This window comes from Dasypus novemcinctus, chromosome 4 (assembly GCF_030445035.2).
Source record: "Dasypus novemcinctus isolate mDasNov1 chromosome 4, mDasNov1.1.hap2, whole genome shotgun sequence".
In the NCBI taxonomy this organism is placed as follows: Eukaryota; Metazoa; Chordata; class Mammalia; order Cingulata; family Dasypodidae; genus Dasypus; species Dasypus novemcinctus.
The window spans coordinates 42,799,490-42,825,338 of NC_080676.1; the positions used below are offsets into that span (position 1 = coordinate 42,799,490).

At 41.8% G+C, this 25,849-nt stretch overlaps 1 pseudogene; it reads right to left on the reverse strand.

The window, feature by feature from the left end:
• LOC101444299 (solute carrier family 2, facilitated glucose transporter member 2-like) overlaps window positions 1–25,849 on the reverse strand; it is a 64,744-nt pseudogene that overhangs the window by 2,633 nt on the left and 36,262 nt on the right.

The window sequence follows — 25,849 nt, forward strand, 5'->3', positions numbered from 1 at the left end:
GTTGTGGTTCCTTACATACTGGGTGATAAGCTGGAGTTTGCTATCTACTACTTCTCCTCCAGGTCCATGTTGCATCCAGTTTTCTCTATATTTCTTTCCATGTTTTCTCTCTCCTATTACAGGATCTCTTCTACAGACCCATTAAATAGAAGTTCATATGGAATGAAGACCATAATTCAGAATGGAGTTAGGAAAGTGTCTCTCTTTTTCTGCATACTCATTTAGTTTGTTCCTTCCAATTGGTGAAACATCAATATACTATCAGCATTTATTTCTATTGGCATACATTTATTTGAAATGATACACAGAATTACTTAACATTGGCTAACTTTGGAGAAGGGGACTGAGTGATTGATGGACTGTCCTTTTTGTACCTTTTGAACTTTAAAGCAACTTTTCAAAAACAAATAATTACCATGTGGCCTGGATTACATGGTAATTCTATGTTTGACTTTCTGAGGAAATACCAAACTGTTTTTCACAGTGGCTGTATCGTTTTACATTGCCATGAATATGTATGAAGGTTCCTATTTCTCTGCATCCTCAACAACACTTGTTATTTTCAGGTTTTCTTTTTTTTTTTTAATAGCCATCTTAGTGATGTTGTGATTTGTTCCCATTGTATTTTTTTTTTTTTTTAAAGATTTATTTTTATTTCTTTAATTCCCCTCCCCTCCCCCGGTTGTCTGTTTTCTGTGTCTTTTTGCTGCGTCTTGTTTCTTTGTCTGCTTCTGTTGTCGTCAGCGGCACAGGAAGTGTGGGCGGCGCCATTCCTCGGCAGGCTGCTCCCTCCTTCGCGCTGGGCGGCTCTCCTTATGGGTGCACTCCTTGCGCGTGGGGCTCCCCTATGCGGGGGACACCCCTGTGTAGCACAGCACTCCTTGCGCGCATCAGCACTGCGCATGGGCCAGCTCCACACGGGTCAAGGAGGCGCAGGGCTTGAACTGCGGACCTCCCATGTGGTAGACGGACGCCCTAACCACTGGGCCAAAGTCCGTTTCCCCCATTGTAGTTTTAATTTGAATTTCTTTAATGGCTAATGATGTTGAGCATGTTTTCATATTTTTATTGGCCATTTGAACATCTTTGGAGAAATGTCTATCCAAACCATTGACCCTTTTAAAATTAGGTTTGTCTTTTTGTTGTTGAGTTGTAGGGAGTTCTCTCTATATTCTGGATATTAAACCCTTATCAGATATATGGTTTCCAAATATTTTCTCCCATTCTGTAGGTTGTCTGTTCACTTTCCTGATAATGTCCTTGATGCACAAAAGTTTTTAATTTTGATGAAGTCCATTTTGTCTAAAAATTTTTGTTCCTTATGCTTTTGGTATAAAATAAAAATATCTATTGCCCACTCTAAGGTCATGAAGATTTTTCCCTATGTTTTCTTGTAAGAGTTTTATGGTATTTTCTCTTATATTTAGGTTGTTGATCCATTTAGAATTAGTTTTTGTATATGTGGAGCAGTATGTGTCCACATTCATTTATTTGCCTGTAGATTTCCAGTTGCCCTAGCACCATTTATTTAAGAGACTATTCTTTTGTGCATTGAATGGACTTGGCACCCTTGTTGAAAGTCAAGTGGCCATACACATGTAATTTATCTCTGGAGTCTCACTTGGATTCCATTAGTCTAAATGTCTATTTTATATTAGAACCATATGATTTTACTTACTGTAGCTTTGTAGTAAGTTTTGAAATTAGTAAATCCTCCAACTTTGTTCTTCTTTTCCAAGATTGTTTTTGCTATTCAGGGCCCTTTGCAATTTCATATGATTTTGAGGGCCAGCTTTTTTAATTCTGAAAAAAAAAAAAATGGCTGCTGGATTTCTGATAGGGATTGCATTGAATTTGTAGATCACTTTAGGTAGTATTGACATCTTAACAATATTACATCTTCCAATCCATGAACATGGGATATTTTTCCATTTATTTAGATTTTTAATTTCGTTTTACAATGTCTTATAGTTGTCAGTGTACAAGACATTTACTTCCTTGGTTGAACTTATTCTTAGATATTTGATTATATTATATACTATAGTAATTGACATTTTTTTACTTGATTTCCTTTTCATATTGTTCATTACTGGTGTGTAGAAACTGAACTGACTTTTGCATGTTTTTCTTGTATCCTGAAACTGAGCCGAAGTAATTTATTAGTTCTAGTAGCTTTCATATGGATTCTTTGGGATTTTCACTATAGAGAATCATGTAATCTGTGAATAACGATTATTTGACTTCTTAGAAAGGAACTTATTTGTTTTCCTTTACTTATTTCAGTTAAAAAAACCATTAAATTTGAAAAAAAAGTTTTCCCCAAGAGTCATCAGGATAAAAAAACATGGGAATCATTGAAGGAGAGGAACCTAGGTTGAAGAGCCAATATTGACAGAAATGACAAGCTACGGGCTGGTTCCCAGGGGCTTAAGTACAGAGTGAAGGAGAAGAAACCCAAGGATTTACACAAGAAGAAGGTGTTCTGTGCCCTCAAGTGAGTTATTAATTCACAAGCCAGTGACTAAATGGCATTCCAGCAGATGGGGAGAAATACTGACCACCTTCTTAGTTATGCCTAATCATAATACAGTGGCTGGTTTATCACAAAAAGGACTTCTTCCCATGACCCTCTTGGTTGAACACACCCACTGCACATGGAGAAGAAGTCATTGATCCCTCTTGAGATAACAAGTTTTCCACCATTCTGGACAGGGGGACAATTAATATATTTATCTAGACTATTTAGTAACAGAGAGAACAGTGAAAACTATGTTGACAATACCAACTCGAATCATTGCATAATCAGGTTGGCTGATTCCAGTGATCTCAAAAGTGGTGGTAGAGTATTAAAAAATCTGAAAAGTAGAAAACAGTTTAGCCTTAATCAAGGAACCTACTACTTATGGCTTTAAAGTAAGATATATTTTAGGTACTTAGAACTTTGAAGAGAATTTGTCCTCCCTCTCCTGCCAGGAAAGGAGAATCTACAGTCTTCCTTCAGTGTGCAATACCTTCAAATTGCTTAAAGTCTCTCCTTACATTTACCAGAAAATGCTGCTACTGTGTTTTCTTTCTTTTATAATTTTCAATTATTTAAACTTTTTGTTAAAGTCTAACATACATGTAAAAAGGGCACATATCAGAAGTGTACATCTCAATTAATTTTCACAAACTGTACACAACCATGTAATCAGCACACAGATGAAGAATAAAATTTACAACCCCTCCAGAAACTCATATGTGTTCTTCAACCCATTGTGTGGAGCAAACTATAACAGCACTTCTAGCACCATAGATATAATTTGCTTTGTTTTGTACTTTATACAGATGGAACCAGATATGTATTATTTTGTCTGACTTCTTCTGTTGAACAATAGTTTTGTGGAAACCATCCATTACATTGCGTGTATTTGTAGACTGTTCATTATTATTGGTAAATAATCTTCTATGGTATTGATATGCCACAATTTATTTACCAATTCTACTGTTTATGCACATTTACATCATTGCCATTGAGGGTAATTAAGAAGTGTTGCTATGGACATTTAGTACAATTCTTTTGGTTAAGTAAAAACATATTTATATCTAGGAATAGAATTGCTGGACCATGGTGTATGTATGTGTTCATCTTTGGTAAATACTGTCAAACAATTTTCCCAAGAAGTTGTGTCAATTTTATGCTTCCACCAACATGTATAAGAGTTCTGGATGCTATCACATGTAATCGAAAGTCTTCACTGGTCTCAGTGGAGACAGAGAAATCTGGTTCATACCTTCTCTAATAGACTTTTATTATTTCATTATGTTTATAATGTCATTTAGGTCATTTAGTCAATCTGTGTTTCCCACATAACACATCCTGTTGCTGGCACCTTTTCCTGCAGACAAGGCTGGTGCAAGAGGACTGGATGGACTATGTTCAGTGAGTAGTGGCTGACAGTATACTGTGCACTAACTTGACACTTTTAGGCATCCATCAGCCTCAGAGTCAACATTTCCTGGATGCCTCTCTAAGTCAAGCACTGTGCTAGAACAGGAAGCAGAAAGGTGCATAGAAATTATTGGATATTCAGGCAGAGTAGAGACAAAAGGCACCATTTTGGTTTCTGAGTCCCAAAGTTATGCAGAATATTAGACAAAATTGAACAACAGGTGGCAGACTTGGCCCAGTGGTTAGGGCGTCCGTCTACCACATGGGAGGTCCCCGGTTCAAACCCCAGGCCTCCTTGACCCATGTGGAGCTGGCCCATGTGCAGTGCTGATGCATGCAAGGAGTGCTGTGGCATGCTGGCGTGTCCCCTGCATAGGGGAGCCCCACGAGCAAGTAGTACGCCCCGTAAGGAGAGCCGCCAAGTGTGAAAAGTGTGAAAAGTGTGAAAAGTGTGAAAGTGCAGCCTGCCCAGGAATGGCGCTGCACACACAGAGAGCTGACACAACAAGATGACGCAACAAAAAGAAACACAGATTCCTGTGCCGCTGACAACAACAGAAGGGGACAAAGAAGACACAGCAAATAGACACAGAGAACAGACATCCTGGATGGGGGGAGAAGGGGAGAGAAATAAATAAATCAATAAATCTTTAAAAAAAAATTGAACAACACAGATGCCTTAAAGGTGACAAATTATAATAAAGCAGTATCTGGCTTGTACAGTGAGGTTCATGTCTCCTATTTCTTCAACTGGTGGGAATTACTTCCTTTGCCTCCCCCAAATCTCTGCCAATCTGTCATTCTCTCTCAAACTGTCCCTTGTGGATCTGGGATTGGCCCAGTATACTATGGCAGAAGCCAAACTGCATTTCTAACATCAATGAAAAGGGATAAGTAATATTCTTTATCTAATTACTTAACAAACGTTTACAGTTTTTCCTGTTCCTAATAGCTAGCAGAAACATTCTAATCTATATAATGTAGGGTTTTAGCTGAAAACCAGAAAACTAACGACTTTATTATTCAGTATGTTTTTCAATCATGCGTTATCTACCCTTAAGTACCATTATTGTGCCAGTTCACGTTTGTATATTATGTGTGCTGTCTCTCCGAATGGTATGAAATTTTTGAATGGCCAGAGCTTTATACCTGGCTCTCTGCTATACCGCCTTTAAGTAGAGTGTAGTGAGTCACAGAATTCTTTTTGTCTAAAAGTCCTAAATTCAATACTCAATTCCATAAGTCCCTTATAATTTAGAGTCTTCTGTTTTTTGTTTGTTCGTTTTGTTTTGTTTTAGGTACCAGGGCTAGGGATTGAACCTTGGACCTCATATGCGGGATGCCAGTGCTCATCCATTGAGCCACATTGGCTTCCTGAGGTTTGTTTGCTCATTGTTTGTTTCTTTGCTTTTAGGAGGCACCAGGGACCAAATCTGGGATCTCCTATGTGGGAAGCAGGCACTCAATCACTTGAACCAAATCTGTTCCCCTTCTCTCTTTTTATTTAGTATCAATTTTGCCTTTTTTACTCCTTCATCTTAATGTATCTATAATATCATTGATTTTAGATATTTTAAACAAATTGAAGCTAATTTTAGAAAGTAGATGAGGCAACACAAAGAAAATTAATGCACACTTAGTACATATTTGTTTTAGTAAGACATTGATGTCAACATTTAAAACTGTCTTTTAACTTTTTAAACTTATACCCCTTACCCTCTCTACCTAATTTCACTTTGCTCTAAAAAGTTAGAGGGAGTTCTTAAACTTAGACAAACTTGGAGTCCATTGACTTCAGAAAATTGCTGAGCTATGTGGAGCATCAGTGCTACTAGAATGGGTTTTCAGTAGCTGGAATTGATGAGTTAAATTATGGAGACTTCCTGCTCACCTGATGCTTCTTCCTTTTCTTCTCTCATCTCAGTGATGTCTTTGGTGACATCATCAGATCCTTTGAGTCTTTTCAAGCCTGTTCCCAAAAATGATCACATTGAACCAACTCAGGTTAAAACAAAAATAAATTGATTTATTTTGTTAATAAAGAGCTAGAGACGTTTTGGCCCTTTTGATGACTTAATAGCATGGATGTTGGGACTTACGTTTTGTTCAGTTAAATTCTACTCTTTGATTAATGTCAACAAAAAGCAGATTATTTGGTTTCATTCCATGACAAAGAAAACTATGATCCTTATTCTCTGAGAAGCACAAAGTTAGAGGGGTCTTTTAAAAACCTCTGATTATGTTCAATATCTTCCATGTAGGTTTGGACTGGAGTGAATTCTTATGAGTGTAAAATGGCATGGAGCAATCACATTAAAGTGATTCTATACACTCTTCTTCATGTATCCACTGCCTTCATTTGGAAGGCATTGCTACCGGTTTCAAAAGCAACCATTCATGGGCAGTTTTGCATTAGCTGATAATTCCAAGGCAATAGGGAAAAGAAAAACAACCCAAATACATATTATCCTTAGCTTTGACTTCATCATTCACCTTGATATAAAGGTATCTGGGGCTTTCTGGACAGAAGAAGAGCAGAAGAGACTGTAGGACAGTTGGCACAGCAGACAGGCCAAGTGGTATATGCCACAGATCCTGATTGCTGAGAAGAGAGGCCCAGAATCTGAAAGGATAAATAAGTATATCAACTGCAAAACATTCTGGGTCTGCCTTTTGCAACAACTTGTTGAAGAAGGACCTAGGCTATTTAATAATAATTCCTAACAGCTTTGGTTCAGGTATGCACAAGATAGAAATTTTTACTAATGTGACTAACCTTAACTAAATTAGATTTATGTGTTTTACAAACAGTTTACCTATTAATGAAAACAATTTCACCAATTCCACTGGGAATTTTAAGATGGGAATCTATAAACTTTTAAAACACATTTGATATTGCAAGAAACACACAGCTATGTTCTCCAGGCAATGAGATGGAATAATGTTATATTAAAATCATGAATAATTTTCGACCTTTGTTTAAAAATTCTTTCTGAGAACTTAGATAGAATGGGATTCATTCAAAGGACAATGACTCTGCTGAGAACCAGCTTTGTGGGCCCTACTCCGTGGCTCACAGACTGCCCCTGAAGAGCCCAGGGTTGAGTTTTATGGAGTCCCTGTGAGACAACAGGGGTGTAGGCCCCCAGTCGCTAACAAAAGCTGTTTTGGTTGTCATTTACATATTAGATTTCCCTGTATAATTCTCAAAACAAAGAAATCCCAGCTGCCAAATAGTTGAAATTTCCTATTCCTTGAAATCTGAATAGAATATTTTAATTCTCAAATAGCTCCTGAAATTAAAGACTGGCTGGAGGCTCATCAGGTTACCTCCAGGGCCCACTCCACAACTCCAAGGAGAAAAGTGCAGAGTGGTAAATATTAATTTTTGAGCCAGAAAAACCTGTATTTCTACACCATGTCCAACACGATTGGTGGACTTGGTTTTCGTCTTTGTGCTGATCTACAGTGAGAGCAGACAGAGAGAGAGAAGATGGATAAGGTAGGGGATGGGGTGTTTTTACCTGACTAATAAGACTGCTAGTGATGGTGGCCAGCTGGTGGCAGGTGCCAAGAGTGCCCCTGAGAGAGGTGGGAGCAATTTCACCAATGTACATTGGGACCGCCCTGATACTAGCTCTGCGTGAAAAAGGAATGGAAAAGCTAAAGCACAACTAGTATTATGTCAGTATTAATTATTTTCTTAAATCCAATCAATACCTAGTTTGGAAATCTCCCCAAGTCCATTGGAGGGAAAAAGTCTTGTGTCCAGCCATAGAAGCAATTTATGTAAAATACATTTGTTGATAAGACCCCAAATTAAGTTATTGTTGGAAATGTAAATAGAAAGAAATGGTTAGTCATGGATTCGGTAATCCTGCATAGCATTGTCTTAATTACTTAAAAGTTTACATTAGTATTATTTACTTTAGATCATAATACTTAGATTGACTTCAGAAAAGAGACTGAAGAATGTTTTGATAATATTTTAAACCTTAACTAATTAGATTATACGGATTTAGAACATATGTAGACCAACCTTTTTACCTGATAGAGGTGGGAAATGACTTGTCCAAGGTCACAGTGCAATAGAGCCTTGGCATGAGAACTATATGCTCTATTTGAGTTTGCACAATGTGGTGGTGTCTGAAGACCAGGGGGCGATGGGGTTGTGGATAGATGGGAAGAGGTTGAGGAACTCAGGGACTCTGGAGATCCCTTCCTCCAATCACTCCACCCAGAACAACCCAGCTCCTTCTTTATTCTTTCCAAATATTAGGCTTCAGAATAATTTTATTTGAAGAAGGTCTTTTTCTGATTAAAGGTATAAAAAAAATTGAAACACACTAGGCAGTTCTGCCTTTTGTAGCTTTCTTAAATGAGATGTGAAATGGTGGAGTGCTCAGCCATTTGCTGATTGCATAAAAAGGTCAGAGACTATCAATAAGTCCAGGGTGAATTCAATATTTGACATTTCTTAAGAAATTTAACCTAAGATTTATTGGAGATGCCCCTTAGAGAGACTGCCTATCCATTGAAATGGATTGTCTCTGTGTAAAAGATTTTTTTGGGAAATATTTTCAATAATTTTAAAAAATGCTTCAAATTGTTCTTAATACCTCACACGATCATTTACACAGATGATCTGGTATCTGTATTTCTGACGAATTTTACATGTGACTCTACATATGGCCTGTTGATCTTAAACATGAAAAAAACCCCACCATTTATTCAACCCTAATCTAGACTGTACTATCTTTGTGTAATACTCAGTGCTATACTTCAGTAGCAGAATAATGTATAAGCTCACAGGGCTGAAGTCAAATGGATCTGAAACCAAATTTTGTTGCCTTTAATTTTTAGCAACTTTAATGCTTAGAAGCAGACATAATTTTAAAAGGTTGTTCTGGAGTACAGGTATACAACAGAAAGTTTCCTATGCAATATATTTATTGCATTTATTTTTCAAATTTTCTCCAACTGAGTATTTTTTTACCCTGTCCTTTTTTTAAATGGAAAGAAAAAAAGAATTATATTTTGAGCTTCTCTGATATGGATTATATCTACATTTTACAGGAGAGGAAACCAGGGTTCTGAGTTAATGAATTTATCAAAGTTCAGACAGAAAGAGACAGCAACAGTGCCAGAATTGATTCACTCTGAACCCAAAGCTCTCTCTACCTGTGTGTGCTGATTTTTCACCTTGTGAAGCTACCCTGACCTTTATTTATGTGTATTAACACAGACAATAGTGAAAAAAGACACTCAATTAAGTTATTAACTTCAGGATATTTTAGTCTTGTGCTTCAACTGATCACTTATAACACTTTTCTCTTCTACAGGTAAAAGTGTTATAAATATTTAACGTGAAATTTTGTGCTCCCTGACAACTGTACACACATGCACACAAACACACACACAAAACCAGAGGTCACAGCTTTTGGTAATTAAGACTGTGGAAAATAGTGTGTGTGTGTTGAGTGTGTGTGTGCTTGTTGGGGGAGATAGGGAACTGAGCATGACCCATGGATATTAGTACTTTGAAAGGCTGCTTCAATTTAGGATGATGGGTTAAAACCTCAGCCCAGAGTGTCAGAATCAGGCTTCCTTGGCATTAGAGGTTAAAGATTTGGTGATTGGCTTTAGAGCTGAGCGACCCTCCTGCTCACGCCTCTGCTGATGCATTGCTTTGGGAAGTTTGAAAAGCTATTTCCGAGAATGAATGATTCCTGCTATTCCAATGTGACATTCACAGAGGAGCCATCTTCCTCCACCCTGAGCTCCTGGCCAGTAATTGTCTATCTCCTGCCCGATTCTCTCTCCCTTTGGTCACCACGACTTTACCACTTCACCCAGCCATGTGTGAAATCAGACAGGTTCAGAGAAGATGACAGATGGGCCCGGGGTGTCAAGGTCTTGACAGGTAAGAGATACAGAAGCACAAGAAGCCATGAAGACCCGAAGGGCAGAGTTTGGGTTTCTTGATGTAGCGGTCTTCTCCTATTCCCTGCCAATCAGGAGTAATAACAGCTGGCATCTTTGAATCCTCACTCCATATCTGATTCTATCTTGTATTCTCACCACCACTCCATGAAGTATATGTTATTATCATCTTAATTTAAGTGAGGAGGAAACTGAGAGCCAGAGTTAAGTAATTCATTTGAGATCTTACATTTAGAAATGATGCCATTGCCAGGGACAGAACACAGCATCACAATAACCATTTACGGGTCCCTACCTGCCCTGACCCAGGACTTTGACTTTGTTCTATTACCTTTCCCTTTTGTGACACCACCTTAGGCTAAAAAAAAAAAAAAAAAAAAAATTCCTTGCATGTTATAACACATCTGCTTTTAGAATAATCTTAGACAAAGATGTGTGTGTGTGTTTGTATGTGTGTGAGAGAGAGACACCACAATAGAGTCCTGATATGCCTCTTCCTGAAAAGATAAGAATGTGAGATGGTCCCAATTTCAAAAGCCCCATCAAGAGAGCTCCAAGTACGTGAGACAGTTAGCTACACACAAAGCTTTGATTCTGAAATTTAAAAAGCAAGGATTATAAATTCAGCACTGAAACTTGATAAATGGATTTGCTTTCAGAGCATGCTGAGATATTAACCTATTTTAATTTTGCTGTAAAAGCTACTTAGGGAACTTTAAACCAAGAACTACTTTGACATAATTATGAACTAAAGCATTTAAAATAAGTAATATTGATGATGGGAGACTCTTGGGTACACAAGTCTGCCCTTCACATTTCCATAGAGACAATTCAGTTCTGGTGATGACTAGTTTAACACTTCAGACTTTCTTTCAAATAGTTACTCTAGCAGGTTGAAAGAAGGATTATGTTTGTAAACTGGTCTGTTCCCTGGGCATAATACCTTTTGATTGTATTAGATTCAGCAGAGATGTCTTTGATTAAATTATGTTAACATTAGGGCTTTGATTTAATCAGTCAATAGGGTGTAACACAGGTTAAGTCCCCGCCCCCGATGGGCTGATATAAATGGCGCTCACTCAAGAAGACACACAGAAGAAGTGGACCATTGACTATGGGGTGCAGTGATGCTCAGAGATGAACTTACCAGGTGCAATGGATGTATCACGATGATGGGAGAGAGTGTTGCTGTGGGGGGAGTGGGGGGCGGGGGCGGTGGGGTTGAATGGGACCTCATATATTTTTTTAATGTAATTAAAAATAATAATAATAAATAAATATTAAAAAAGAAAAAAAGAAAAAAAAAAAAAAAAAAAAAAAAGAAGAAGTGGGCGAGAACTTTGTCAGCTTTGATCCTGTGGCCCTGGGAAGAGAGATAGCCATTTGACGGATCCTTTACAGGTAATCTTGTGAAGAGACCAGGCAGAGATTATCTGCCATCTTGCTTCACTGCGTTGCAACAGACTTTAGCAGAGAAAACAGCCTTGAGTTGGACTCTTAAGGACCTTGTAAATGTAAGCTTTTATCCCAAATAAATACCCTTTATAAAAGCCAACAGATTTCTGCTACTTTGCATTAGCATCCCTTTGGCTAACTAATACAGTTACTAATTAAGTCTGTTACAAGTTGATTGTTTTAAGATAATTTTTGCTTAGTGATAGCTAAATTAAATTCTGTAGTTGTAATGTGTGACTCCTAGTTTCTTTGTTTTGTTTTTTAATGGTACAAGTTTTTAATTGTTGTAGATATTGAGAGGAATTTCAACATTAATTTTCCTTTTGTGTGAATTATTTGGAAGTAAATTAAAACATACTTTTACTTTAAGCTTTATCATAGAGAATTATTTATGTTATTGTATGCCAGCATATTTCCAGGAACTATGAATAATGTCAATCAATGTGAACTACATAATAAAATGGAACTTAGCAAAAAAATACCAATTTCAAAATTCTGCATATGAAAATTGAAAAGCATTTGCAAGTATGTCGTGGTTTTATTTCTGAGATAGGAAAGTGAGATACACAAAAATCTTCTATAAGCTAAATGATATTAAAGTCAATAAAAGAATTAGAGTGGACAGGTTTGGAAATATTTGCTTCATGAAGAAATGTAAACACCTTGTTATGCTCTTATTGGGATTGAATCTTGTCTACCCAAAAAAGCATGTTCAGGTCCAAACCCTTGTTCCTATAGATAAGAACCCATTGTCAATTGAACAGTTGAAGACATTAATTAGTTATTACATATAATTACACAAATTGGTATTCAGTTTGTGCCCAGACTAAATGAGAGTGGACCTTAATCCAATATGGCTGAAGTCCTTACAAGCAAAGGAAATTAGACACAGGATAGGAGCCACGGGGAACAGCCAAAAGCTGGAAGTTAACAGAACCTGGAAGAAAAAGGATAAGGCACCACTGTGTACATTGACATGTGACAGAAAAGCCAAGGGACTCCAAAGATTGTCAGTCTGTTGCCGCCTTTCTCCGCCCCTCCTCCCCTTCCAGCTCCCGCCACCCTTCCCGCCAGTCCCGCCCATATTACCAACCTACAATCTGCCCTCTTCCCCAGTAACTGCTTACGGCGTATTACCAGAGGTCTCCCCCCCCAGTTTTAGCCAATCCGCAGCCACCCCTCCACCCTGCTCTCCCCTTCATACTCCACCCCCTTCCTTGCCTATATAACCAAGTGTACTTCCGCAATAAAGCAGACCTGTTCCTGCGCTCAGGCGGTCTCCGTGGTTCTTTCCTAACCGCGCATCCCCCACGCCTGGAGAGCCCCGGTGCTCTCTCCCTGGAGCACCCCCCACCGGCGGTTCGGTAGGAACTGACCCCCCCCGACTCTTGGGCCTGAGCGAGACTGAGACCTCCCCGCTCAGCAACAACTGGCGCCCCCAATGTGGGGCAGCTCCTCCCCTGGCCCCTCTCTGCTGCTGCTGCTGCTGTAATCGGCGATCATCCTCCTCTCCAGGTAGGGACCCCTTGCCGTTGTCCCGTTCCTATCCCGTCATGGGCGCCTCTTTGTCGCTGCGTCAGGCGCCACAAGTCAGGGCCCTCGCTGCCCTGCTAGATGCCAATGGAGTCCGCATCTCTTTGCGGCAACTCCAAAAGTACTGGGACCTCTTACTCCCCTTTAATCCGTGGCTCGCCACCTGCCAACTCTGGAGCCCGGATACATACTCGCGACTCATAGATCGAGTCACTTCCGCCATGGAGCACGAGAAGCGCGCCTTCCCAACGGGCCTCTTACCCGTTCTCGTTGCCATTCGCGCTTGTCTCCTCGGCGCTCCGACCGAGGCCGTTTATGAAGCTTCTCCCAAACGGCCTCTAGACTGTGATCCCGATGAGCCCGCTGACACTGACTCTCTGTCTGACCAACTTGCTGCTGCTCTTGAGCGTGAACCTCCCCGCCCGAGCTCCCCGCAGCCGACAGAAACCACTCCTGCCGCTCCCCAAGATGGCGGACTTCCGCCTTCTTCCCCCACTTCTGCCCAAGATGGCGCACATCTGGCTTCTTCTCCGCCGGTATCCTCCTCCTCCCTCTACCCGCCTCTTCCTGCCCAGTCAGCATCCGGTTTGGGCCCGGAAGCTGCATGGTCGCCATCTTCCACTAAATCGGAAGCGTCCCTCGCGCCATTTTGTCCGCCACTGGATGTGGCTGCTCCACCATCTTGGCCGGCGCCCGGAAGGGTCCCGCCGCCATTTTGTTGTCACCCGGAAGCCGCTAAGTTGCCATTTTCTCACCCGTGTTCCGCTTATCCCTCGCCGCCGCCGTACGGCAATAGCCCTTCACCTGCCTTGGCTGCTCCATCAGTCCCCAGTGCCGCACCTTCTCAAGGCCCCCAGCTATATCCGTTGAATCCGCAGCCCACACAGCAGCGACCCCAAACTTGGCTACCCTTTACAGTGGAAGAGGTCAGGACCCTCCGCAAAGCTGTGAAGGAAGATGGAATTGGCAGCCCTTATGCGCAGCAACTACTTGAGGAGTTGGGGACCCAACTCGTTCTCCCATATGACTGGATTGCACTAGCCCGTGCCATCCTGACACCGGGTCAATTTATTGAATGGCATGCCCATTACCAAGCAGCTGTTGACCGGCAAATCGTGGAGAATGCCCAAGCTGACGTCCTCGATCCCTCCGATGCATACACGGGGACCAACAATTATGCAGACCCTCGTTCTTACCTCCAAATTGACCCAGGGTTTTGGCACCGGGTAAAAGTCCTCATCCAGCGGTCTTTCTCTCTAGTCTCCACCAAGCAGTCCACCAAGCTCGCGCAACTGCTCCAAGACTCTAACAAGACTTTCCCAGCATTTGTCACCCGCGTCCTGGAAGCTTGCCAGTGGAAAATTTCTAGCGAGGACACCCAGTTTGCGCTGGCCAAAGAACTTATCATAGACGGATGCCTTGCACCATTCCGAGCCGTAGTCCTCCCCATACGCGATAAAGCTCTGCACGAGTGGGTCCTTGCTTGCCGCGACGTCGACCCGCAAGTCAAAACGCTCACCGCTGCCTTTGCGTCTGCCATGGCTGTTTCGTCCACCTCCACTTCCGTCTGCTTTCGATGCGGCCAGCCTGGCCATTTTGTCCACGAGTGCTCTCAGCCAGGCCCAGCGCCTCGCTCCGACCTGCCGTCGTGGCGACCAAGGGGCCCTTCTACGCCATGTCCGCTTTGTGGGAAAGGATATCACTGGGCCCGTGACTGCCATTCTGCTCAAAGTCCTCAGCAGCCTTTAAACTCCCAGCGGGGCAGGCCTCAGCCCCTCCCCCAAGAGGCCTCCAGAAGAGTTCCCAAGCCATAATGTGGACAGTGCCCATCACGCACCTCCAGAGACCCTCATTAGAGCTTAAAATAGATGGGCAATGGCTCGATGGGCTTCTGGATTCTGGCGCTGAAGTCTCCTGTGTTCCCTTCGAGATCGCCGCATTCAATCACTGGCCCCTCGAAATCGGCCCTCAAGTCATCGGCGCCACAAGAGCCGCTGCCTCCTGGAAAACATCCCAGCCTCTGCATTGGAGCGACCGAGAAGGCCACGAAGGCCAAATTCGTCCACTCGTCCTCTCGTCAGTCCAGACCATCTTATGGGGGAGAGATGTCCTCAGCCAGCTAAAGGCCTGAATCACCATAGAAGCCTTCTCAGCTGCGCTGCCCCCCCCCCTTCTAGGGGCCACTGCTCCCATCTCAAAACCTGACCCTATCCCTCTGGAATGGGACACAGAGGAGCCCATCTGGGTCGAGCAGTGGCCCTTGCCAGCTCACAAACTGCAAGCTCTCTCTGCCCTCGTCGAAGAGCAGCTACAAGCAGGGCATATAGAGCCGTCCACTAGTCCCTACAATTCACCAGTCTTTGTCATTAGCAAAAAGAACACCGGCAAATACCGCCTTCTCCACGACCTCCGTGAGATCAACAAACATATTAAGCCTATGGGGTCACCTCAACCAGGATGCCCGCACCCCACCCCAGTCCCCCAGCATTTTCATGCGGCAACCATCGACATCAAGGACTGCTTTTGCTCTATTCCTCTTCACCCCCGGGACTGTCCGAGATTCGCGTTCACGGTTCCACGCATCAACAACCAAGGCGCAGCTCAGCGTTTTCAGTGGCGCGTATTGCCCCAAGGCATGCGCAACAGCCCGACTATGTGCCAACTGTATGTCAACCATGCTGTTGAGCCGCTGCGCTCCAAGTTCAATCCGGAGCACACATACATCCTCCACTACATGGACGACCTCCTTTTAGCAGCGAGCTCCAGTGCGCTCCTCAATGATCTGCTCTCGGCAATAATAACAAACCTCTCCAGCCTCGGGCTTACTGTGCAGTCTGACAAAATAAACCTCCAGCCTCCTTTCCAATTTTTAGGCTTTCATTTTCATCGGTTTATCCAGCCCACAAACCCAAAAATCCACCTCTCTCCGAAGATGACATTAACTGAGCTCCAACAGCTCTGCGGGCAAATCAATTGGCTTCGCTCGGCGCTTCCCATCACAACAGCGCAAATGCAGCCTCTCTTCGAGCTTTTGCAGACAAGGGACAGCCCTCCAACGGGCGACCACTCGCAGCATCATCATCACTCCTGAGGCTCGAGAGGCCGTCCAACAAGTCAGCGCCGCCCTGCAACAGTGTCGCCTAGAGCGGTTCTCCCCCACCCTTCCAATCTTGGCTTTAGTTCTGCCAACGCCAATCACTCCCACAGGTCTCTTGTGGCAAGATGGCCCTCTCCTTTTTCTGCATACGTCAAAGAGCAAACTCCCGAAAATCTGCCCTTTTATAAGGGCCTGGATCGCGTTGGCCACTGACTTAGTACTTCTCTCCATACAAACGTATGGCATCCCGCCACACACCATTGTCTGGCCTTTAGATGCCAAGGAAGTTACCTCCCTCATCATGAACAATGCCCAAATGCAGAGCCTGGTAGAGCTCACGCGGCTCCTTTGACAACCACTATCCTCATCACCGATTGCTGCAGGGAATGTCTCAATTGGCGTTTTCCAACCTGTTCCATCCATTGCCCGCGTGGAACCCAATCCCCTCAGCCATCACTGCCTTCACAGATGCCTCAAAAATGGCATTTGCAGCCATTATATACACTCCTGGAAATCCTGAGCCACAGCAACTGCTGTTTGCAAATGACTTCTCTGTTCAAGTAGGTGAGCTTCTAGCCGTTGCTGCAGTCCTCAATCTCCACCCAGACCAGCCTCTCAACATCTTCACTGACAGCCTATACACCCTTCAAGTGTGCCGCAGCCTCCCGCTTGCCACTTTCTTACCGAGTGACTCAAACATTGACCGAGCGCTCGCCTTCGTACAGCGACTGCTTGAGGCGAGGCAGCAGCCTTGGTTCATTGCTCATATCAGAAGCCACTCTGGCCTACCAGGACCGCTGGCTCAAGGGAATGACCTCGCTGATGCTTCTGTGTCCAGCCGCCAGGTAAACCCAGTCCTCCTCCATGAAAGCCCTGCCGATGGGCTGCGACTTGGAGACTTTGTTAATCAAGCCAAGCTCCTGCATTCCCAATTCCACTTCTCCGCGCGGTCCATCCGGAAGCTCTTCCCCGACCTACCCATTGAAACTTGCAAACACCTTGTGCGCCCGTGCCAGACTTGCGCGCCATTGTTGCCACTTGGGCCTTTGCAGCCTCAGGGTGTTAACCCCCGCGGCCTCCGCCCAAATATCATCATCCTTTTAGCCCTCACTGTGGGCCCCTGGGCCATCAGAAGGATAGTCCACCTTGCCAAAGACCAAGCCAATGCAGTGTTCAGCTCCTTTGTACAAGTCCACTGCCAACGCCTCGCCACCGCTGAGTCCCCCCCCAGCCGTCCTCCACGTCCCTTCCACCCGCGCCACCTGCTCCAGACCGCACGCCTGTAGCTTCTTGTCTTCCTCCCCCTCGGGCGAGGGATTCAGGGGCACCACGGGCCCGTTTCGCTGGCAAGGCTCGGCGCGCACCAGGCGCCGGCGTGCGCCGACCCTAATGGCAGGCACATGCATCCTGGCCAGATGCTATGTCGTCCGCTCACGGCCAGCCGGTCCTCGTGGTCTCCCCCCACCCCTCGTCCTATCCCCGTGCCGGTCCCTATAACCTCCTTTTCCTCCTACTCTTCCTCCTAATCCTTGTCTTTTGTTGCTGCACACGCCGAGCCATTCACACCCACCGTGCACACCAAAACTTGTTGCTTCAATTTCTTTTTAAAACAAAAGGAACATCAGTCAGCCAGAACATGCAGATCCAGGAGGATGCAAGCCTTCTTACCTCTGAAATCATGCGCCAATAATTTCCTGTTGTTAATCCAACCCATTGTATGATATTTGTTTTAGCAGCTTTGAAACAAATACAGTTCTATTTCAATATTTCAAACATTGCTGGGTGAACTTTTTCTAAGCAGCTACCTTTAACACCAGAATCTTTTAAAAATGGAGAGGGGATCAGATGTAGCTTAAGTGGTTGAGCACCTGCTTCCCACATCTGAGGTACTTTCAAGGCCCTGGGCTCGATCTCGGGCACTGGTATCTCAAAAAAAGAAAAAAAGAAAAAAAAGGAGAATAAAATTATATAATCTCATACTGCAATGATAGTCCCCAACTATGTGGTAGGCTGAATAATGCCCTTCTAATTCCCAGACTCTGAATATGGCAAAAGTGATTTTACCAGTATGATTAAGCTAAGGATATTCTGAGATTAGCCTGGATAGTCCCGGTGGACCCAATGGTATAACCACAAGTGTCCTTTTAAGAGGGGGGCAGAGGGAGACACTACTGCACAAGAGGAGAAGGTGACTTGATGGCAAAAGGAGAGATTGGAGTGATGTACATTGAAGATGGAAGAAGGGACCATGAAACAAGGAATACAGGTGCCCACAAGAAGCTGGAAAAAGGCAAGGAATGATGACACATTCTCCCCTCAGAGCCTCCAGAAGGGTCCAGCCCTACTTATACCTTGACAGTAGCCTGGTGAAACTGATTTCAACTTCTGACCTCCAGAACAGTAAGAGATTAATTAGTGATGTTCCAAGCCATTGAATTTGTGGTCATTTGTTAAAGCAGCAATAAGCAACCAATACAAACCACTTGATGGAAATGAACTGTAAACAATTATCAAGTACATTAAGGCAGGGGAAACAGACTGTTTTAGAAGCCAGCCAGATTAGATTAGACCCAGATTAGATTAGAAAAGAGAGTTAAAGCTTTTCTTCTGTAAAGTTCTTTTTCTGCACACAAGGGTGAGGGTAGGTAAATTCAAAAATTTAACCTAAGAAGTTGTTAGCAGTTAGCTAATAGACTATTTTAATGGGGAGGGAGGGTTAAAAAGTAAATTTTCAATGAAAGAAATAGCTTGAGAAGGTTTTTGATGCCAGATAGCTCTAAAGTCCCTCATCCTTACCCCTCAAAGTGGCTGCTGGGGCACTTTATACAACTTAAAGGACTTTTCACTTCTGTTCAAACATGAGAAATGGCCAAGATAAGTAATCTGAAAGTATATGTGAATAGTTGAATCAGGGAGCAAGAAATTTAATTCTACCTAAACATATTTCTTTAAATGTTGCTCATAAATATCCTGTTAGCATAAGCTTCATCATCATTATTATCACCGTCATCATCAGCATCCAAAAAAGCCCATATTTGCTGCCTGCTTACTGTGTTTCAGGCATTGCACTAAATACTTTGTGTTTGTTCTCATTTAATCCTCACAATAATGCCATGAGTACATATTATTTTTTCTCTCATTGCAGATGGGGAAAAGTGTTTTAGAGACTCCAAGCAACTTGCTCATTTTCACACAGTAAGTGACAGTCCTAGGACTTGTTCTGTGTAAAACAGAAACTTAATGTGTAATTTTCATGAGTTAAATTTCTACCATTTTTGTTAAGAAAGGATGCAACATGCATTCAAAGGCAAGCTACATGTGCCTTCCTTGACTCATGGTAGTGTGGGTTGCCCAGACCATGGTCTGCCCCCAGCATACGTGGTTATTAAATTGTAAGTGGGAAAACTGACCATGTAAACCCCAAACTATAAAATAGTGGCTATAGACAATTATCTACTCTTGTGTAAGTGCAAGCAAAAACTTCCTTTAGCAATAATGGAAGGAATACATTCTTATTATTTATTTTTAGCTGGTAGAGAAAAGATCCTGGCAATAAAGGAAAATTATGTCATCTTCTAGTGAATTTCCCCAAGAAAAGTGTAGTTTTATGAGGTAGTTTGAATTCTTTTGTCTTAATTTTAAAGTTGAAATTATGAATTTTATGGCTGTTTTTCAAGGAGGATCATTTTTCTAATGGAAACTGGAAGAAGCCTCACTTTTAGTTTACCATAGATGACTAGGTAAATGGTCATTTGGCATTGTTTTGGAGTCTGATTATTATTGATGCTAAAATCCTAAGCCTTAATAGGGTCCACATCCTGGTTCCAGGATAAGGACACTAATGGAATGTTCTAAGATAAATTACTGCACCTGTCAGAATTTCATCTCTACATGAGGGTAAACAGTGGTTTCAGCTTTTTCTTCAGGGATGGGAAGAAATATAAAACATAAGTAACTTCTAAAAGAATTGATGTGTCCATATTTCTTAATTTAATTTAAAATTTAATTTAATTTTGCTTAATTTAATTTACTTTAGGAATAATCTTGAAAAGTCCCCATTCACTGCCTATGACAGATTGGTGCAAATTGAAATTGATGCTTATGAGCTCTGTATGTATTGATTTTGATTTAAAGTTTGACTAAACACCAAGTTGGCAAATATGTGAGAAAGTGATCATTTTCTTTTACAGTAAAGTCCCTTTCATATAAGAATAATAATAAAATTTGAGTTAACATGCTAACCTTTATTTAAGAAAAATTCTTATAGTCTTATTATATAAAAGCTCTGATACAAGAGGAAGAAGTTATCAGAATTTTAACAACTAGAGAGATAAAAATTACAATTTTTAGGTGCAATTGGTAAATGAATTGTAATCCCGAATTATTAAACTAATTGTCTAGATAGTTATTTACATCTTTAAAGGCTTTTGTGTTTTTGTAAATTTCCCTATCTGTCCTGTATTATTTTTACAATCAGAAAAAAAGTAATTAGTACACAAACCTGAGCTCAATGAGCTGGACATAAATCTAAAGAAAGAAATAATTATTTGATTTTCTAATTTTATTTCCTCTCTATATAGGGTTGAAATCCCAAAAGTCATATGTCACATGGTTAAGTGAATCTTGAAAGTAAAAGAGTTCACTGATGCTTTTAATCCAAAATACCTAATAGAAACCAGAGTTGAGAAATGAAGATTCTGATTGCTTCATCTCTGGTTCGGGCTTTGAGATAGCAGAAGTAGCAGCCAGTACCACTAATTGAGAGTTTGGGATATTGACATGACCTGAGACCTTGGATGATCCAAATTCTAAATTCTAATTTGAAAATGAAAAACTGGACAATTGAGAAATGGAATGATTTGTTGAAGCAAACAGCAGACTCCCAAATTTAAAATTCCAATCTAGTCTCTTCTAATGAGTTCCTGACTTTACCATTTCTGCAGTGGGTTTCTAACATGTTTTATAACTTACAAAGCACTTATCTAGAAATACACACCAAACCTACTTTTGCTGTAAATACCACCACAATTAACTAGATTGTTGCAATAACTTTCTCCATTGGCTTGTTCTAACTTGTACCTGCATTAGAGGGTCATGAATTGGACAATCAACTTTAAAACTACCCTACAAAAGGAAAGATGTTATTTTTCTAAACAAAGTCTAACAAAACCAATATACTAAAGTTTCTGTGTTTAATGCTTATTTTAGAAATTTGCCTACCTTTCAAGCTTGTCTCCAAGCAACCCACCAAAGAATGACACAATCATTCCACCAACTGCAAAGGTAGATATAGACAGGGACCAGAGCATGGTGGTCAGGTGAGCAAACTCCATACTCTCTTCCTCAGCCCAGGGGGGTAGGATGGGGTCCACTGGGTGTGGAACTGTGGGCAAGTCCTCTCCTGTTGACAGTGTATTTGTTGGTGGCCTTTTGGTCATTCAGTGGAACACCCAGCACACTTTGATAATGGGATTCTATTATCTGATGAAATAAAAATAAATCCAGTATTTTAAACACACTTGATACATTGCTTTTGTTTGTTTTTCCTCTAAAATGTTTGTTAGGTATTTAAATGGGATCATTCCAATTATGTGTGTTATACTCACACAAACATGGATAAATTTATTCATAGATGACCATATCTATAAAACAGTTGTCACAAATTTCAGTGGCAATGGGAACCAGGCATGTAACAGTTTGAGATCATTTTATGAATCCCAAAAAGAGCACAATTATGTTTGTAAACTAGATTGGGGGAAGCGGACTTGGCCCAATGGTGAGGGCATCTGTCTACCACATGGGAGGTCCGCGGTTCAGACCCCGGGCCTCCTTGACCCGTGTGGAGCTGGCCCATGTGCAGTGCTGATGTGCACAAGGAGTGCCCTGCCACACAGGGGTGTCCCTGCATAGTGCGCCCCTTAAGGAGAGCCACCCAGCGTGAAAGAAAGTGATGCCTGCCCAGGAATGGCACCGCCCACATGGAGAGCTGACACAACAAGATGACACAACCAAAAGAAACACAGATTCCCGTGCTGCTGACAACAACAGAAGCGGACAAAGAAGATGATGCAGCAAATAGACACAGAGAACAGACAACAGGGGTGGGGGGGAAGGGGAGAGAAATAAATAAATAAATAAATCTTTAAAAAAAAAACCAAAAAACTAGATTGGACTATGTCAGAGGACTTGACTCGGGTTGAGTGCCTGCCCCTTGCTGGGTCTGATATAAAATGGACACTCCTTCAAGAAGACATAGGGGAGCAGAGAGAGCTCTGTCATTTTTAATCCTGGGGATCCAGGGAAAAACAAATCTTTCGTCTGATAATTTGCAGCTGACCTTGAGAGGAGAACAGAACCGAATAGCTGAGACTAATATAGAAGGCCCAGGAAGAAATGGGCCCTATGCCAGCCTGCAGCTGAGAGTGAGGAAGCCCAGAGGGGAAGACCTAACCCTTGCAGAGATCACCTGCCATCTTCCTTCAACAGGTGGCAGCCGACTTTGGTGAGTATATAGCTACTATATTACCTTGAGTTGGACTGTCCATGGTCTTGGGACCTTATTTTACCCCAAATAAATACCCTTTATAAAAACCAACAGATTTCTGGTACTTTGCATTGGCACCCTTTGGCAGACCGATACAAGGCAGGAACAAATAAGTGAAGGAAGCAAGAAGTACCGTGATGACTGGAGGAAAAAATGAGAGATTAATAGGGAGTAATAAGGATTGTGAAGCAGGAGAGCATTTGTCCCATCTAATGGGTGAAAATGTGGGACTAGTGTTGCATGAACTTTAATTTTTTAACAGAAGCCAGAAATATGAATGGTTATATAAAATTCTCCAATGTTTACATGCTGGCAACTATTCAGAATGAAAATATGCTGCAGGCAAAAAACAGACACAGTTTCACACTAGTGTGACTTCTGCACAGAAGGTTTTAAGTTGATTACTTAAATATTTTAAACAAAAATATAAAAACGCATACAAGGAAAAAGATTGGGAAATTTAAGATGAGACCAAGAATGAAGTTGGTATACAAATTTCAAATGCTGGCTACCAAATCCTTGCTTAAAGTGAGACACAAATTTAGCAATGAATTTCCTAGCGGCCAGTGCAAAGAAGGGAAAACAATCAGGTACATGATTGATAAATTCCAAAGAGTAAAACAGCTCAGTGGCCCTTGAGAAGGTACTGAACCCTGAAGAATATTTCTCCTATGAGTCCTCATAGAGTTCAGTGTGTAAAAGGAAGAAGAGTGTTCAAAACTAAGTTTCAGGGAGCCTTATTTTACAATGTGCTCATAGAGGCGAATATCATACCAAAGTATAACTGAGAAAAACATGTCCTTTGGGCCATCTTCCTTCTGTGTCATTCCTCTCAGTGATGAATTGGTCACTATTCAGTGGCAGTGACCTGGGCTGATACTGTCCCACAAGTACCTGGAATATAGCTCTTCTAGGCTGTTCAAAGTCCTATGTGCTAAAGTCAACTGAGTGAGGGGGAGACTTGACATCCTGTTATGATGAAAGAAGCCTGACAAAGATATTCGGCTCATTAGAAGGATGCCCTATATGAATAATATGCACAAACAAGGGCTAGAAGAAATTCTCCAAGGTGTTCTCAGCAGTTTTTTTTTTCTTTGTTGTAGTATTATGGTTAACTTTTTCTTATATTTTATGCAATAGGCATGTTTCATTTTATAATCATAAAAAGTGTTATTTTTAAGTACCTTAATATAATTCCAAATGTCCTTCAGCTAATAAAAAAATAAAAGGCCTGAATGACCAGTCTTACATAGTCATGTTCAAGCAGTTCTTTAAAAACACAAAGGGAAGGGGACTTAGGAAAGCATTGATCTGGTGCCAGTGGGGGGATCCCTGTTTTCCACTCTGGCTTTGGGCCTTGGATGGAAGGAATGCGGAGCCCTTTGCCTAGTTTTCCCACTGGGACTGGAGAGGATAGTTTAGCTAAGGATGTGAAAAGTACTGGTACCAAAAGAGAAGGGAGGTTACCAATTCCAGGTCATGGTGAAATTGAACCAAACTTCAGGTAGCCTATGCCATTGGCAAATATTCATCATCACCCGCAGAAGAAAGCACACAGTCCAGGTCTCCTGACACTCCAGCTCTATTCCCCTCTCCTCTCAGCCATGGCAAGGTCTGCTGCCCTCATGATGAAAACCGAGGTACATGTTTTGGCCCAAACAACAGCCCTTTTCAAGTGATAAACAGCACACATTTCACACCTTCATACACTGCAGGATCGTACATTTTCCTGGGAGTCTAATGGTGTAAGAGAAGCAGGTGGGGTAATGACAGATTCATAAGAAGGCACCCAACAAATGTTTCTACCTCCTCATTCACTAACCACTTTATTAAATCCTTTCTATATGACAGTAATTGTGTTTGGCACTGGCGATAGGAAATGAACAAGATTCCAGTCCCATCCTCAAGGATCTGATAGAGTAAGAGCAGAAGGAAATAAACTCCAGGTTCCCCTGGTTTGCAGACATGGGAGCTGGGAAAAATCACATCCCTCTCCTATTTATCCATTGGACACTGGAGTAGAGGTACACAATATACTTGAGAAAAGTTTTAGAAATTATTTGATATACTTTAAAATAATAACTATCCAAAAAGTCATCATGAAGGAAATCCAAACTTTGTTGGACTTCTTGAATATTATTCTAAAGTTTTTAATTTTTCTGCTTCGAATTTCCTATGGGAGGCAGGAATGGGGGTAAAGAACTCTAAACTTTCTAGTGCTTAGGGCTCTTAAAGATTTTCATCTGGCCTGAAACAATAATCATAATATTGTTGGAAGGATAGAGCCAGAGACAGTGTATGTTAAAGCACCTGGGGCACAGTAGTAGGTGTCTAATAAATGTTTGTGCGCTGAATGAAACACTCCTTTCTCTCATTTCCCCTTACTCCTTGGAGTTTTCCATCCATGTATGCTTGGTAACTCTGAATGAAGGCTGCAATGAGCTCTCTTCTTTTCCTTAAACATCCTTGGGCATGTGGTATTCTGGCTGGAGTTTTCTGTGAGCTCAGCAGATAGCAGAATCAGCTCAAGCATTACTTATTACCCCCTACTTCTCCTGTGAGGATTGTTGAGTAAGGAGTCAAGGGCAAATTATCAGCTTTGGAAACATGCATCTCTTACCTGATTGAAGGCCAAGATAACCTGGTGTCCCCCATGTGGGCACACATTATCTCCTTGTCCAAAGAACAGATGATATCTTTCTGTCACTGACTGCAGTTGCCCAAAAGAAAACTTGCACATGTTGTACTTGCCTGTTGAGGTGCTTTGATCACACCAGTGTCATATCCAAACTTGAAGGAACTCAGCACCGCAGTGAAGATAGTGAAAGCCAAGGTCCCAGTGATCTGTTGGAACTGAAACATGGGGCAGGGAAACACCCAGACAATTTCAATTGCCTATTGTGCTTTTAGTCTGCAGCTTGCACATTTTACAGGCTCCACAGGCTGGTTCTGTCCCCTCACTACTCATTTACAGGATGTCCTGTGCTTCCAGCACGTGAGAGCCATCACAGGAGTATTTGAGAGCCATCCATCATTTCCCCTACATTACTAATGCTGAAAAAAGTCAGGTAAGGCTAGTTCCAGGCAAAGAATCAAACATCCCTATATATATGTATACTCACACATATAAATGTATGGAGCAAAACACCCCTTTCCAAATTTTATATATATATAAATATATACATATATATAATTTATATATAAAATTTGGAAAGGGATGTTTCAAATTTTTTAAGCATTCAAAATCAGGACTGAGAACTAGAATTGCTGCTCACCAAAGGGAAGTTCCAATATAAAAATAGTCATTTATTTCAGAGAGGTCAAATGAGACATCAGTTAACAAAGA